This window comes from Balaenoptera borealis, assembly GCF_965194805.1.
Source record: "Balaenoptera borealis genome assembly, chromosome: 15".
Lineage (NCBI taxonomy): Eukaryota > Metazoa > Chordata > Mammalia > Artiodactyla > Balaenopteridae > Balaenoptera > Balaenoptera borealis.
The window spans coordinates 37,260,429-37,275,170 of NC_138871.1; the positions used below are offsets into that span (position 1 = coordinate 37,260,429).

The window sequence follows — 14,742 nt, forward strand, 5'->3', positions numbered from 1 at the left end:
GGGGGCACCAAACCGTCTCTGACTGTCTTTCTGATGTCATTCAAGTTTACTAGGGTTATTTCTCTGAGCATTTCTTTCTGCTAAATGTCTCTGTTTATTTTCCTCAGTCTGTTCATTTCTTTAGCCTTTCTCTCATGTTTTCCATCTCAACTAGGTTCCACTTACATAAGAGCAGGGAAGCCTCATTCCTGCTGGTACCCACCACCATGACCCACATCGAATCAGGCAGAGCTGGTTGGTTCTCAGCTCTGCTCTTTGCTACCTCGATGGGCCATTGGGCAGATGACCTAACCAGTCTTTGGGCTCCAAATTCCTCTTTCATAAAATGGGATGACAGTATGTCACTCATGGAATATTGCACGGATTACAGCAGATCAAATACAGGACACAGTGTTCAGCATTGAGTGAAGAGTAAAAAATATTAGCTGTTTAGTGAATAAGTGAGCCTTTGCATGATAAAAAATAGCTGCACAAGAAATACGTGTGTCCCTGGTGCATAAATTCAAATAATACGGAAGTATACAGCGTCAAAAATGAGACTGCTTTCATTGATTGCCCCTCCTCACTTCCCTCCCTTCCTCAGCATTAATAATAATTCTTTCTTTGTCTCCTTTTGGGAGGAAGGAGTTAATTATCTGATATGTAAATATAGTCTTACTGTAAAGATCCAAATGTTCAGAAGCAAACCACCTCCCAAAATCTGAAGAAGTTCCCCTTCATCATCTCTTTCACTCTTACCTCTGCCTCTGGAGGTAAGCACTCTTGACAGAGATTATCCCCATCTCTAGTCTGTTAATTTACATGTATAAAATATAGATACTATATATATGCATACACATATATACACATACACATTTATACACCTTTTTAAAAATACGTCTTTTAAAAAATATTTTACCAGGGATGGTAGGCCACTTCCAATTCCATCTAGAAAAGTGAAAACGTGCTGGTCACCCAAGAAAGCCCTGGATTAATGTCCCTGGTACTTTCCTGCAAGGGGGTGAGTGTGATTTTTGCAAAGTACCAAGGAATCAGGAACACAGTTGTAAAGAAATCAAAACCTCTGAATACAAGCTTGGCCTTGCCCTTTGAGGTGGACCACTGCGAATGTCAGAGAGGGGGTATTTGGGACATTAAGGATAGAAGGAGACCTTGCTTCTCCTCAGGATCAAAGGTTTGCTGAGCAGAAAGATGAAGCATGCCACCAAGTCCAGGAAAACATATATTTTTCTCAGGGGAATGGTGAGTAAGATTTTATCTATAATCCATAAAAGAGAATGGGATGAATAAGTATACTAAAGATTTGTTATCAGCCAGTAGACCAGTGGTTCTCAACCCATGTACTGTGATGTCCATTCACAGGTTTGCTACCAAATTTTTATTCATACGTACAGTTTATTTTTGCTAAAACACAGGATGCGTATTACTACAGTGCTATTTGGCAGATAAAACACTTTGTCAAGGAAATTTTCTAATGTCACGTCAAGTGGAGTACAATTCATTGCAAGTAAGAGGTACAAGGCATGATATAATAACAACCTAGAACCAAATGAAATTTGTAGATTTACTAAAACATGGGAGAACAACACAGGCTAGAACAACATAGTGGTTAAAGGTTCAGACTCTGGAGCCAGCTCCATGGGTTCAAATCCTGCCTCTTCCAGTTATGGGATCATGGGTGAATTTTCTTGTGTGTAAAGTAGGGGTAGTACTACCCAACCCATAGATTGTTAGGAAGATCATAGTATTTCTAACATGCTCAGAACTTTCCTGGCACATAAATATTAGCATTATCTACTAGATTATACTACCTGTTATTCACTATTCACTCAATAAATGCCTGGTATCTATTATGTGTCAGGCATTATGCTAAGCTCTGAGGATAAGTGGTAAGAAAAAAAAGAAACCACTTGCCCTCATGGACTGGGAGAGAAAACATTAATTAATTATTACACAAACAATATAAAATTGCAACTGTGATGAGTGGTGGTGCTTGGAGCCATGAGAGCTGGTAATAACCAACTGGGGGCAGGCCTTCTTGAGGAAGTGACATTTACATGCTATTTGATGCATTCACCAGGTAAAGTTTCACTAAGTAAAGATGGAAGGTCAAAGACCAAATATATATTTCTTATGATAAATCACAATGTCACAGGCAGGTAGAGGTTAGGGTCAGAGACATCCTTGAAAGGGCTGTAGATTCTGGGGGAAAAGGTGACAGACGGCCTGGATAAAGATTGTGGTGGAAACAAAATAAATGGGGCACACCATTTCCCTTCTTAGAAGAACATCTGAAAGGAGAAGACCTAGGTACCCCACTGCCTCTATGGGCCACATCCACAGACACGCAACTAAGGCCAGGGTAAACCCATCAGCAATATCTTCTCAGCACCCATGGGTTCTGAGCAGGCATCAGAAGAAATGCAAAAGAGAAGCATGTGTTCTTTGGGTAATGTCTGTTTTCTCTCTTGGAGCGTTTCGCCAGGAGCAGGCGTACTCTTTACAGTACTGGAGGCAGCAGGTATGAGGGTGCAGGCAGGGCCACGCTGCACAGTCATGAGCGGCTGGGAGTTAAAAGCCTCTAAAATCAAGACTAAGAGCCTGTACTCACATCTGATTCATTCAGTGTGCGTCTAGCTCCAGCTTAGCCTACACAGAGCCGGGTGTGGCAGCCAGGAGAGAGCATTTAGGTTGGAGATAAACAGTGCTAGAATAAATAAGGAAATTGATGATGGGGGAGGAGGGCTGTGTATAGCAATTCCACCCCATCCTGTCACCAGATGAAGACGTGCTCTGAGAGAGGAAGGTGTGTAGGGGTTTGTTATGTAACTGTATGTAAACCAGTGAGCACAGAGTCTGGCATTTAATCTATTTAACTTGATAGGTTCTACTTACCATTATCTTCTCCTATGCATAGAAATGAATCATTTCACTTCATTTAAGATCTTGGGCTTCGCTGTACACCTGAAACTATCACACCATTGTTAATCAACTATACTCCAATATAAAATAAAAATTAAAAAAAAAAAAAAGATCTTAGGTAAATGCTTGTGGTGTCAACTTTTTGAGGGGGAGACTTCTTACCTAGTGTCTGGTTCTTTCCTGGCTCCTGAGGCCCACATCAGTGCTAGGGTCTCCTTGCCTTAGAGAAAAGTCAGACAGAGGCCCCCAAACACCATCATTTTCTCCCACATGGTCTGGCCTGTACCTCGGAGTAATCATTTCGTTTTCTCTCCTCTCACCAGGGTGCTCAGGGCAAGAGAACTGGGAGAACTCATCAGACAATAAACAGCCAGCCAAAGGGGGCATTGCTCACCTCTGAGGTGAGTACTGTTATTACCCCCATTTCACTAATGAAGAAACTGAGGCTTAAATAGGTTAAGTACCTGGTAAGTGAATAGAGTAGGAATCTGACATAAGCTGTCAGACTCCAGGGCTCATGTTGTCAACACTATTTATCCAGCTTTTCCAGGAAACCACCAAGGCCAGCTGTCCCCAGCCCTCCTTTTCCTGTTCCTAAGCAGCTGAGTGCATCTTAGTAGCTGGGGACTGCAGGGTATTAAACAGGAGATTGCACACATCTCATCGACTAGTGTGCCTGGACACACACAAGCTTTCCCCACCCCGGTTCTCAGCACCAGGGGTGCATTGTGGGTAACAGATCCCATCCTTCACCCATCTGCTTTGACTGAACTTGTGGCTGTTGGTGAGAGGTGGGTAAAAGAAGTATTCACTTACCCATTCATCCATCAACAGTGATAGAACACCTACCCTGTGCCAAGCTCAGTGCCAGAGGCTATGTGCCAGAGGAGATAAAGGCAGGAGCAAAACCTCTCTCTTCTAGGAGCTGACAGCCTGGTCAGGGGTAAGAGACAAGCAAATTTCATGGAAATTCTCATGGGGGTCACACCAGGTTGGGCGGGGACAGGACAGAATAGGGTGGTCCAAGAAGGCTTCCTGAGGGCCTGAGCTGAATGCTGAGAGGAAAGTGAGTAAGTGAAGGACATTCCAAGTAGAGGGATCACTGTGATGAAATAAACAAGAAGAAATAGGAAGCTATGGAAAAGAAAAAAAAAAGGCAACAAGAAATGGCTAAACCAGTGGTTCTCAACTGAGGTGATTTTGTCCCCCAGGGGACATTTAGCAACATCTGGAAACTTTTTTCTTTTCTTTCTTTCTTTTTTTTTTTTTTTTTTTGCTTATCACTCTGTGTGTGTGCGTGTGTGTGGGTGTGCGCACGCCTGCTACTGGCATCCAGTGGGCAGAGGCCAGGGATGGTGCTCAATATCTTACAACGTGCAGGACAGCCCTCCACAACAAAGAATGATATCTGGCCCAAGATGTCAATAGTGCTGAGGCTGAGAAATCCTGGACTAGATCAACAAACATAAAAACATACTATAGCACTTTGATAATTAATAACGTCATAGGGAATTCCCTGGGGGTCCAGTGGTTAGGGCTCTGTACTCTCACTGCCTAGGGCCCAGGTTCGATCCCTAGTCGGGGAACTAAGATCCCACAAGCCACGCAGAGTGGCCCGAAAAAAGGAAATCTGTAAAACAAAACAAAAAAACTTCAAAGCACATGAATAGACAGACCAATGAATATATATATTTTATGAAGACTATAAATACATTTAGTATATGATAAATGTGGCGTTCCAAATCCAGTGACTCTTCAATAAATGGTGTTGAGATTCCTGGGTAGCCATCTAGAAAAAAATTAAGTTGAAGCCATACTTCACACCATATACCAGAATAAATTCCAAATGGATTCAGCATTTGAATGTTGACAAGAAAACCACACAAGTACCAAGAGAAAACGTGGGAGAATGCTTTTATAATCTTAGAGTGGGAAAATTATTCCTATTTATGACTCAAAAACCACAAGCTGTAAAATAACAAGCTGATAAATTCAGCTGATAAAAGTTAAAAAAATTTGAGCTTTTGCACACCAAACAAACAAGCAAACCTGTATAAGCAAAGTAACAAACAAGTGAAAATCTGCAAATATATACAACTCAGCAGACAGAGGGCTAATCTCCTTAAATCATGAAAATATAAACAAACCTATAAAGAAAAGATTTATTAAAATATGAGCAAAGGATATGAAAAGACAACACTCACAAAAAAAAAATACAAATGGCTGTGTGCTGAGATGCCTCTTTTTTTTTTTAACCTATTAGCTTGGCAAAAATCCAAGTTTGGCTGTGAGGACGACATTCCCATCCATTGCTGGTGAGCATGTCCACTAGTACAGCCCTAAAAGGGTAATTTAGCAATCCTCATCAAAATAAACGCATACACCTTCTGACCCAGCAACCCTGCTTCTTAGAGCTGACCCTACAGGGAGAAATATTTGGATGCATATAAAGTGACATATGTACATGATTATAAATTGCAGCAAAAGATTAGAAGCGATTTAAATGCTCATTAATTGAGAACTGGTTAACTAAGTTAGGGGTCAGCGAACTCTCATTAAACTGGCCCTCTGCCTGCTTTTGTAGGGCCTGCAGCTATGAATCGTTTTACATTTTTTAATGGTTGAAAAAAATCAAAAGAAGAATTCTATTTCATAACACATGAACATCATATAAAATTCTAACATCAGCATCTATAAGTACAGGTATATGGAATATAGCCGGGCCCCTTTGTCTACGCACCATCCAGGGCTTCCTTTACACTAGAGCAGAGAGGGGAGTGGTTTTCACAGAGACTGGATGGCCCACAAACCCTCAAATATTGACTCTCTGGTCCTAACTATCCTTGACTATCTGGTCCAAAAAAGTTTGCCAGATTAGAGTATATCCAAGCAATTGATTACCACAGAGCTATGAAAAACAATGAGAAAGCTCTTTATGAATTGCTATGGAAAGGTTTCTAGGATATTATTACTAAATTTTTAAAACACAGATGTAGAAAGTGTCAATTACATGTTATCATTTGAGTAAGAAAAGGGAGAGGAATATGCATAAAAATTATCTAGAAGGAAATACAAGAAATTAGTAAAGAGTGGTGCTTAGGGAAGTAGGATATTATATGCGTGTGTATTAGTATTACCTACTCAAAAAAGTAAATTAAAAATTATTTTTAAATATACACTGTGCCAGATGAGAACATGGATTTAGGCCACTGCAAGTGCTTGGGCCTGGCTGGAACAGAGCTTGTGAGTGGGGCTGGAGGTGAGGAGAAGGTTGGAGAAGTCTGTGGGGCCTGATAGGAAAGCGCTTGTAGCTTGGGCCAAGGAGTTTGCATTTCACATATCCAAGGACAAAGAAAAACAGGATCAATTTATGCTTTAAAAAACAAGATTCTGGAAAGCAGAAAAGGGTGGTTGGACAAGGCTTGGGCCGGTAGGGAGAGAAGGGGGTAGACTGGAGGTAGGGCATCAGTGGCTGCTTCTGGGGGAGGACCTGGGAGGCTGGGGACCAGGGGTGCAAGGGAGGATTACTTTTACTGTAAATGTTTTTGTCAGATTTATGCATGTTCATCCCTTTCCATGTGCATTTATTTCTTATAGAAATCATTTTGTTTATTTTTAAAAGAGAAGCCTTTCAGACCAGGTGTGATGAGGCCTGAACTGTGTCAGTGGTGTTGGGGGTGGAGGCAGGGGGAGCAGGGAGGAAGGGGAAAGTCAGGAGCAGAGTTGCCAGGACTGACTGGAAGTGGGGGTGATGGGCCTGGAACTGCACCCACACCTTCGAGGACCTGGGGAACAGAACCTTGTAGGGAGGAGGGCTGGAAGGTAGAAAGTTCACCTCCCCCAGGTGACTTCCCTCTGACTTCCTGGGGCCACAACACAGGCATCCCGAAGGTACAAAACATCACCCAGGCACTCTAGGCCTTTGTTTCCACTTTGACCCCAGCAGGATATTTATAGCCTGGACATGACCTGGTGGCAAGCCCCATGTTATGCAGATGATAAGGTCCAGCCCAGGCCACCAGGAATCCCAACTGGTCCCTTCCTCCCATCTCCTTCCAGCCCTGCCAACCCCTTCCCTTCTCATTGCCCCAAAGGGGAGCCCTGCACAACCAAGCTAGGATATTCTCTAGGACTTCTGTGAGTCATTAATTTTCTTTTTATCTGTACACGCTATATATGCCCCAATGACAGTGCACCACAAGCTCTTTGGAGGCAAAGACTTAAAGGTCTTTTTGACCTCACAGAGGCACACCGTTTCTTTTCTGTATGGTAGGTACCCACGAATGTGCTGTTTGGCTGGTTGATGGGGACTCCCCAGTTGTCTTCTTAACAGCACTGCCAACATACCCACCCTCCCAACACATTTGCCCTCCAACTCTGCAGAGCCCAACCTCCACCGAAGGAAACTCTCGCTCGTCCAAGAAGTCAAGGGTCTGCTCAGTGTTCACCCCCCTTCGTTGGTTCTCCACATTCAGCCCTCCTTTGCCCAGGTAGTACCACCCAAACAGAAACCCAGTAGCCAAAAGCTGTCTTTAAGCAAGTGTTCTGTTTGGCCTCTTGCACATGGAAGGGAACATAATAGTGAAAATGATAATAAGCAACAATGATCATCACTGTTTCAAAGAGACAACATCAGTGCCAACAGTTCCAGTGAGACCCCGGGGTGTCAGTCACTTTATCTGCAAACAGAAAATGAAACTCACCTGCCTCTGTAGGTATAAAGAGTGCTTATAATGCTTAGAAAGCTGGAAATTACTTTATAACTGCCATTTATTGCTGTTGTTCATAAGAGCGTTGTGATCACAGCAATCGGAATGCCAGTATGCTCTTGATACATATGAGGGTCAGTGCAATGAAATTAAGCGGGTACTAAATGCCAACGTCAGCTCAGATCCCTGGACAGAAAATAAACCCATAACTCAGCTCCTGGGGGCAGTGAGGATGGATGGTCTCACCCTGAGAGGGGGCGGGGCCTGGAATGTAATGGCCTGGGGTCAGGGTCGGAAAGTCCCTCAGCTCCCTTCCCAGAGGGAAGGGCAGATGCTGGGCAGCTCACAAAGGAGCATCATGGATCTGCCTCTTTTTTTCCCCCACCTCCTCCTAAGGGAGAAAGTTCTTTTCCTTCCTGCCCCTCTGGGCAGAGCCGAAATTGAAAAGACCTTCTTGTTCCTAACAAGTTATATATAGCTCAGCAAATGACCGCTGGGTCTCCAGCCTCAGGGCTGGGAACTGCCTTTCGCAGCCATACCCGGACAGTTGTCCCAGTTAGCAGAAAAGCCAGGGGCGATCTTCTGGTGGCCCTTTATGCTTGTGGCATAAACTGAAATAGCGCCCCACGTCTCTGGGAAGGAGAGGACCTCACTGCAGAAACAATTTTCCAGAAAGGGATGCGGGGTTAGCTGCCTGAATAACATGGGGTCCAGCGCCACCTAGTGTCTACTGTGGGGCTTGACGTGCGTCCCGCTCCTTTGATAGGGTGTTGTGGAAACTGACTAACCACCAGAGGGACTGAACTGAGGACACATGGTACCAGAGCACAGGGTTGTCCTCAAGCCCACGACGAGGGTCTATGATTTTGGTGGGAGAAGCTGAGAAGTTACAATTCTAATGCGTCATAGATGAGCATGTGGGGTGAAGGAATGGGGGTGTCTTTCTCTTGGAAGGAAGCTGAGGTGACTCACAAGTAATATTTAGAGTCTTATTCCCAGAAGATTGGCTTGGGTTTGTCTGCTTGAATATTTTTGCTCACACTAAGGAAAAAAAATACTGGTGCTATTTTATGACTTTTATGCCTTTCAAACTAGGTTCTCAGTGTTCCCCCAGAGCCAGCATATGGGCTATTTACACAAGTCCTTGCAAGCTGTCTCATCACTGAACCCACTCCTACCCCTTGCTACTGTCTTTGTGGGACAAGCAGTCTCCTTTTATTATCCTCCCACTTCCTGGCTGCTTCAAACCATCTACTAATCAAAGCCACCGTTCACTCTTTGCTTTACATCGTTCATTTAAACCTCAGCACAGCCCAGAGAGTGGATGTTAGTATTCTCATTCTATATGTAAGAAAACTGATCCTGTGGGAGGTTAAGTGACTTACCCAGGATCTGTCAGCTAATAAGAAGAGGTGGGATTTGAACCCAGTTATTTAGCTTCAGATCTTTTGTTCATTTCACTAGAGTATTCCATCTGCACCATGAGGGGGTAGCCAGCTAGTGCAGAGGAAGCTGCCGCATCCAGGAGGTTCTGCAGGAGACAAACACCCCTCCAGCTCACAGGACACTTCCTACTTTGGACCAGTCCCTGTGACCCCCAAGGCTTGGCTGGACTCTTTGTGTTAACACCCTCCTTCCTCACAGCATCAGTCCTGCTGCATCCAACCCCGACACAAACACTTCCGCAGACTACACTCCTCCACACTTGGAACCAGCCCAGAGGAATAATGAGAGCAAAGAGCAGGGATCTGGCAGACGTTCAGAATGCCAGGAGAATCGTGGAGTTGTCTGACTCCCTGGGTCTTGGCCTCATCCAGTGGAAAACTGAGAAAATTCCCTGCTGGCAGTCCTCCCTTCCCCTCCTCCCCCACCCCCTTCACCACTCTCCGCCAAATACACACACCTCCAGAGGAAGGTTAAGTCAGGCCGTTCTCTGGAGTCCTCTGAAACAAAATTGTTGCTTAAATATACAGATTCAGAAATAAAGTTTAAATGGGTAACACACTGTAGTAGGATACAAACGCCGACCTCCACAAATGGGGTAAATGTCCAGGCTGCCGGCAGCCCGTGAGAGGTGGTTTAGGGTATTGGAAGGAGCGCAGGATTAAGAGAGCTAGACTTAAATCCTCAGTCTGTCACCCCCAGCTGAGTGACTTTGGGCAAGTTACTTAACCTCTCTGAGCCTCAGTTTCCTCATTTGTAGAATGAGGGCAATTTTTAAATTACCTACAAGGTAACAGATGAACAAGTGCTTTGTAAAGGCTGCAGGGTCGGGGGTAGCATATGAAGGAACGAACAGTGGGCATTAGCAGGATTTAGTTAAGAGATTTTTGTTCACTTTGCCCTTTCCTTACTGCCCCCCGACCCCGCCGTCCAAAAAGAGACGTCTCTTACAAAGTGTATCTTAACACACACACACACACACACACACACACACACACACACACACACACACACACAGTCTCGCAGTCCCTGAGGGCTCATCACTTTTTTAGAGCTAACTGATCTTGGAAAACAGCTTTTCCAATAAAGACCCAGTGGCCAGAGACTGCTGGATACACTTTCTTTAGAGGAAGCAGGAAAAGCAGAAGCAGGAAGATCTATGGCAGCACATCCATTATTTGCAAGAGGAAGGCCCAGAAAGGCTATTTGCTTTGTTGCCGGCTAATAAAGATGGACGTTTGTGGCCAGCCCAGGAGCAGATGCGTCCACAGCAGCCCAGCAGAGCTAATGCATTCAAGGGGAGAGGAATAAAACCCTGAGGGGGAGCTGTTAGAGAGCCGGAGGTGGGGTGTGGCATCCTCTCTCCCCCCTGGTGAAGCCAGCTTGAAAACCTCTTGATTTCTTCACACGCTCCACTTCTAATTTAAGGCGTCTCCACCCAGTTTGGAAAACGCTGTGCCTCTGCACAGAGGGAGGAAGGAGCTTCCTAAGAGAGACTCAGGAAGAACAAAGACCTCATTAGAATCCATCCCTTATTCTGACTACGCATTCCCAAGAATGTCTATTGATGATCTCAGGTACAAATGAAGTGGTAATTAAGGATACGATGCAAATGATTTTCAGCTTAGTAACTCTCCTTGTAATTGAAATTTACTAAATTAAGTCTGAGATTTTTTTAAACTGGGTCTTTAAAAAAAATTCCCCCAGTTATGATACCCACTCTCCTCCCTGCCACCCACCCCTCTGTAATGTAATTACTTAAAAATAAGATCCACAGTGGGGTTGACAGTGCCCTGCCTACGGATATGTTAAAGTTGGCACTCGCTCTCTGAAATGCTGGTCTCCAATAAACAATCCCCAGGAAGCAAATGAGGAGGGGCCTTGCATCAAGCTGCTGTTGTATTATCACACATGGGACAAGGAAACTGGACATAGGGCTGGTGGCATTGGCAATGCTGGACACAGATTTCTCAGCTTCTCTCTCCTGGTCCTTTCCTCTGATCTGGAGCGAACTGAGGACTGCTCAGTGGAAGGAGTGAACGATTATTGCTCTATTGGGGTAGGAGAGGAATTGGAATCTTTCCGAGGTCCTGACAAGGGTGCTGACTCGGGAGAAGGAGGGTTTAGGGAAGATCAGAAAGCTGTCTCTGTTTTCTTAGAGGCCAGAGAGCCCAAGCTCAAACTGGAATAGCCCTGGGACACCTCCAAATCCTGTCCTATGCCACCTGGTGCGACCACCGCTCGCCTTAGCTGGTTTCTCCCGAGCGGAGGACCATGCCCACCAAGCTCAGTCAGCCGGGTGGGAAGCAAGAGGAGCCTTGTGGCCTGAGACCGGGACCCTGGAGGTGCTCCAACCTCCCCCTCCTCACCCCCACTTTGGCCCTTGTCCAAACAGTAAAGAGGACTGAAAGTTGTCCGGAGGATGTCTGACCTTCCAGAAGAGCACATTAGCTGTTTCATGGAACTCAGATGAAAACACCTGTTTGCCTTTGAGATCAAGCTCCAGTTTCCTCAAGAGCAACCAGCAGAATTGATGTGGGAGAACAGGAGCGAGTCCCCTACAGCTGCCTCCTTCCTTCTCTTCCCCTCCCCTCACCGCCCCACCCTCTGGGCACACAGCTTCCTGAAACACCTGGAGTTAATTGGCCCTCACGGTCTGAAGTCCAAGGCTGCAGTTCCATCTGAGAACTCAGTAAAACGCAGCTCTCTGGCAGAAAGCACAGGCTGAAGGAAAATGCTTCCTCCCACTGACCCTACCCTTTTATTTAAAAAAATTTTTTTAATGAGATATAATTGATATATACTAGTGTATTAGTTTTAAGTGTGCAACATAGTGATTCGATATGTGTATATATTGTGAAATGATCACTACGATAAGTCTAGGTAACTTCCTTCACCTCACATAGTTACAATTTTTTTCTTGTTATGAGGACTTTTAAGATCTATTCTCTTAGCAACTTTCAAATATACAACACAGCATTACTAACTATGGTCACCGCACCGTGCATGACATTCCCAGGACTTATTTATTTTATATCTGAAAGTTTGTTCCTTGACCCCATTCCCACCCCTTTACATTGTGTGTGTATGTGTGTGCGCGTGCGCCTCTGTTTTCTCTCCAACAGTTCCCATCACTAGTGTTTGAAACTTTAGTAAATGTTTAGCCAAACAACTTCTGTTGGCAGAGACAAGCAGCAGAGTTGTTTCTGGAGAGCGTAATAGGTGTTTGTTCCGTTAGTAAATCAGATTTAAAAAAAAGACAGGCAATAGCAATCTCGTCTACAGATAAGCTCGCACTTAAAACACTGGCCTGAACTAACATGGGCGTGTTTTCTGTTGGGTCCCAGTGCCCGGTATGGGGCCTGGCACATGGAAGGTGCACAATAAATACTGGCTGGATGAATGAGGGAATAAATGACTCATGTTCACAAACTTTTAGTAGCTTCTCAATGGTACAGGGGAAATGCCCTAATTCTAGAATCTGGTATTTAGGATCCTGCAATCAGACGCCAGCCCACCTTGCCTGCCTGGCCCCCTCAGACACTCTCTGCATGCTGACCGCACTAGGCCAGACATCAGAATCACCTGGAGGGCTTGTTAAAGCACACCCAGCAGGGGCGCACCCCTGGAGTTTTTGAATCAGCAGATCTGGGATGGGGTGGAGGATTTGCCTTACTAACAAGTTCCTGGATGCTGCTGGTGCTGCTTGTCAGGAACCACACTTTGCCCACACCTCTCCATTGCCACCAAGGGCACCCCTCCCCCCTGCATCCCTCCAGTTGGTCAAGGTCAAATGCTACCTTGTCACCAAAATTGAATAGGCGAGCAGAAACTGCTCCTTGACCCTTCCACACCTCCTAACGCTACAGACCCCTGCGCCCTCCAGGACACTTCTTATTTTATCTGTTCAGCTGTATCTCCCTGACCTTGCAGGTCTACAGCTCCTGCTTCCCTTGACCCACAGCTGCCCGATCTTCTGCTTCATTCTCCACGTTTTGGAATCCCACTCACCCTCTGATGCCAGCAGAAACCCCACTCTCCCGGCCTTTCCAACCTCTCAGTAGAGAGCGCCACCCCGTGGACTTGGAACCATATCTTCCATGATACACTGACTTCTCCCAGTGCATCAATTTTCTCACCTCCCTCACTCTGATGGAGCTCCTTAAAGGCAGGAGGCAGGTCTCAAGCCTTTTCAGCTCACCCCTTAAGGGCCTTGTGCAGTGTGGCCTTATAACCGGAGTGAACTAAAGACATGTTCCTTGCCTGCTCAGATTCCTTCCGCTCACTGAGACCTTAATAGGGAACTTAATAAAGTACCTGATACTGCACTCACACCGGGGATCCAAAGGTGACTAAAACACAGAAAGTGCCCTGGTATTAATATCTGTTTTCCAGTTTAAATGTCACTGCTCATTATGCCCGCTTTGCTTTCCTTCCAGCCCCTGGCCTGGGCTGCGACCGACCTACAGAGACCACTGGATGTCCTTCCTCATCTAAACAGGTGAGGGGTCCCCATCACTAAGACACAGTTCCAAGTTCTCGGCTTACTCGTTGTCTCTGAGACTCGGAAGGGAAGGGTGACTTTCGGTGGTGAGCCAAGTGATGTGACTCATCCAGGACAGGTGAGAGGCAGATGAAAGGAGACTTTCTGCAGCCTGCTGAAACATCAGTGACTAAGACCCAGGGAATGTACCAAGAACATTCTCAGTTCTCAGTTGTGGGCACCTGAAAGGGCGGTGCCTCACCCCATCCTCCTGTCGTTCGGGCTTACAGCTTCATGCCCTCACAGCCTCATGATCCTAAGAGTATGTTATAGAAACCCAACTTAAGCAAAAGGGGAACTTTTTGCTCACCTTTGTGTCTTAACTCAGGGAAGCTCATGGAATTGAATAAGGAACTATTGCATAGGAACCCCGATTTAGGGACCAAAACTGGTCCCAGGTATGCCAGGACCCTCTCTCTGTCCACCCAGCTTTCATTTCTGCACATTTTTTGCATGTTGGCCTAACTCTCTCCTGCCACAGGTGGAAGAAAGGGTACCACGATCAGCCCAGTCTGGGTTCCACGCCTACCAAGGCCATGTGAAATGGGAGGGGGACTGTTCCCCAAAGGAGAGATGGGTGTCAGGCAGACCAACATCAGAGATCCACTACAAATAGTTATGTCTTATAACATTCCAGGCACTGAGTTAAGTGTTTTACATACATAATCTCATTTGATTCCCAAGCTGATTCTATGAGGCAGGTCCTATATAAGACATTTGCCTTTCTTTTTTCTTTTTTTTTTTTTTTACTATTTATTTATTTGGTTGTGCTGGGTCTTAGTTGCGGCAGTCTGGCTCCTTAGTTGCGGCTCGCCCACTCCTTAGTTATGGCATGCGAACTCTTAGTTGAGGCATGCATGTGGGATCTAGTTCCCTGACCTGGGATCGAACCTGGGCCCCCTGCATTGGGAGTGTGGAGTCTTAACCACGCGCCACCAGGGAAGTCCCTGCCTTTCATACAAAAGAAAAGGCACGACACAAATTGTAGCTAGGTCCTTTCTGCCAGCTCCAGTGTTGGGCTTGGGACACTCGGAAAATATGGTCTGGAAATGAGAACACATTTTCTTTGGAAATAAACACATTACTTAGGAAGAGGACCTGTAAACCAATGTTTTAACTCTGGTT

General features: G+C 45.4%; 1 long non-coding RNA gene across 1 annotated transcript in view; it reads left to right on the top strand.

Annotated features, from left to right (window-relative positions):
- LOC309612489 overlaps positions 1 to 14,742 on the top strand; it is a 184,013-nt gene that overhangs the window by 80,388 nt on the left and 88,883 nt on the right. Inside the window, exons 5-6 of the long non-coding RNA XR_014235189.1 lie at positions 3,246 to 3,323; positions 13,514 to 13,575. This is a non-coding gene — a long non-coding RNA (uncharacterized lncRNA). The remainder of the gene's footprint in view (positions 1 to 3,245; positions 3,324 to 13,513; positions 13,576 to 14,742) is intronic.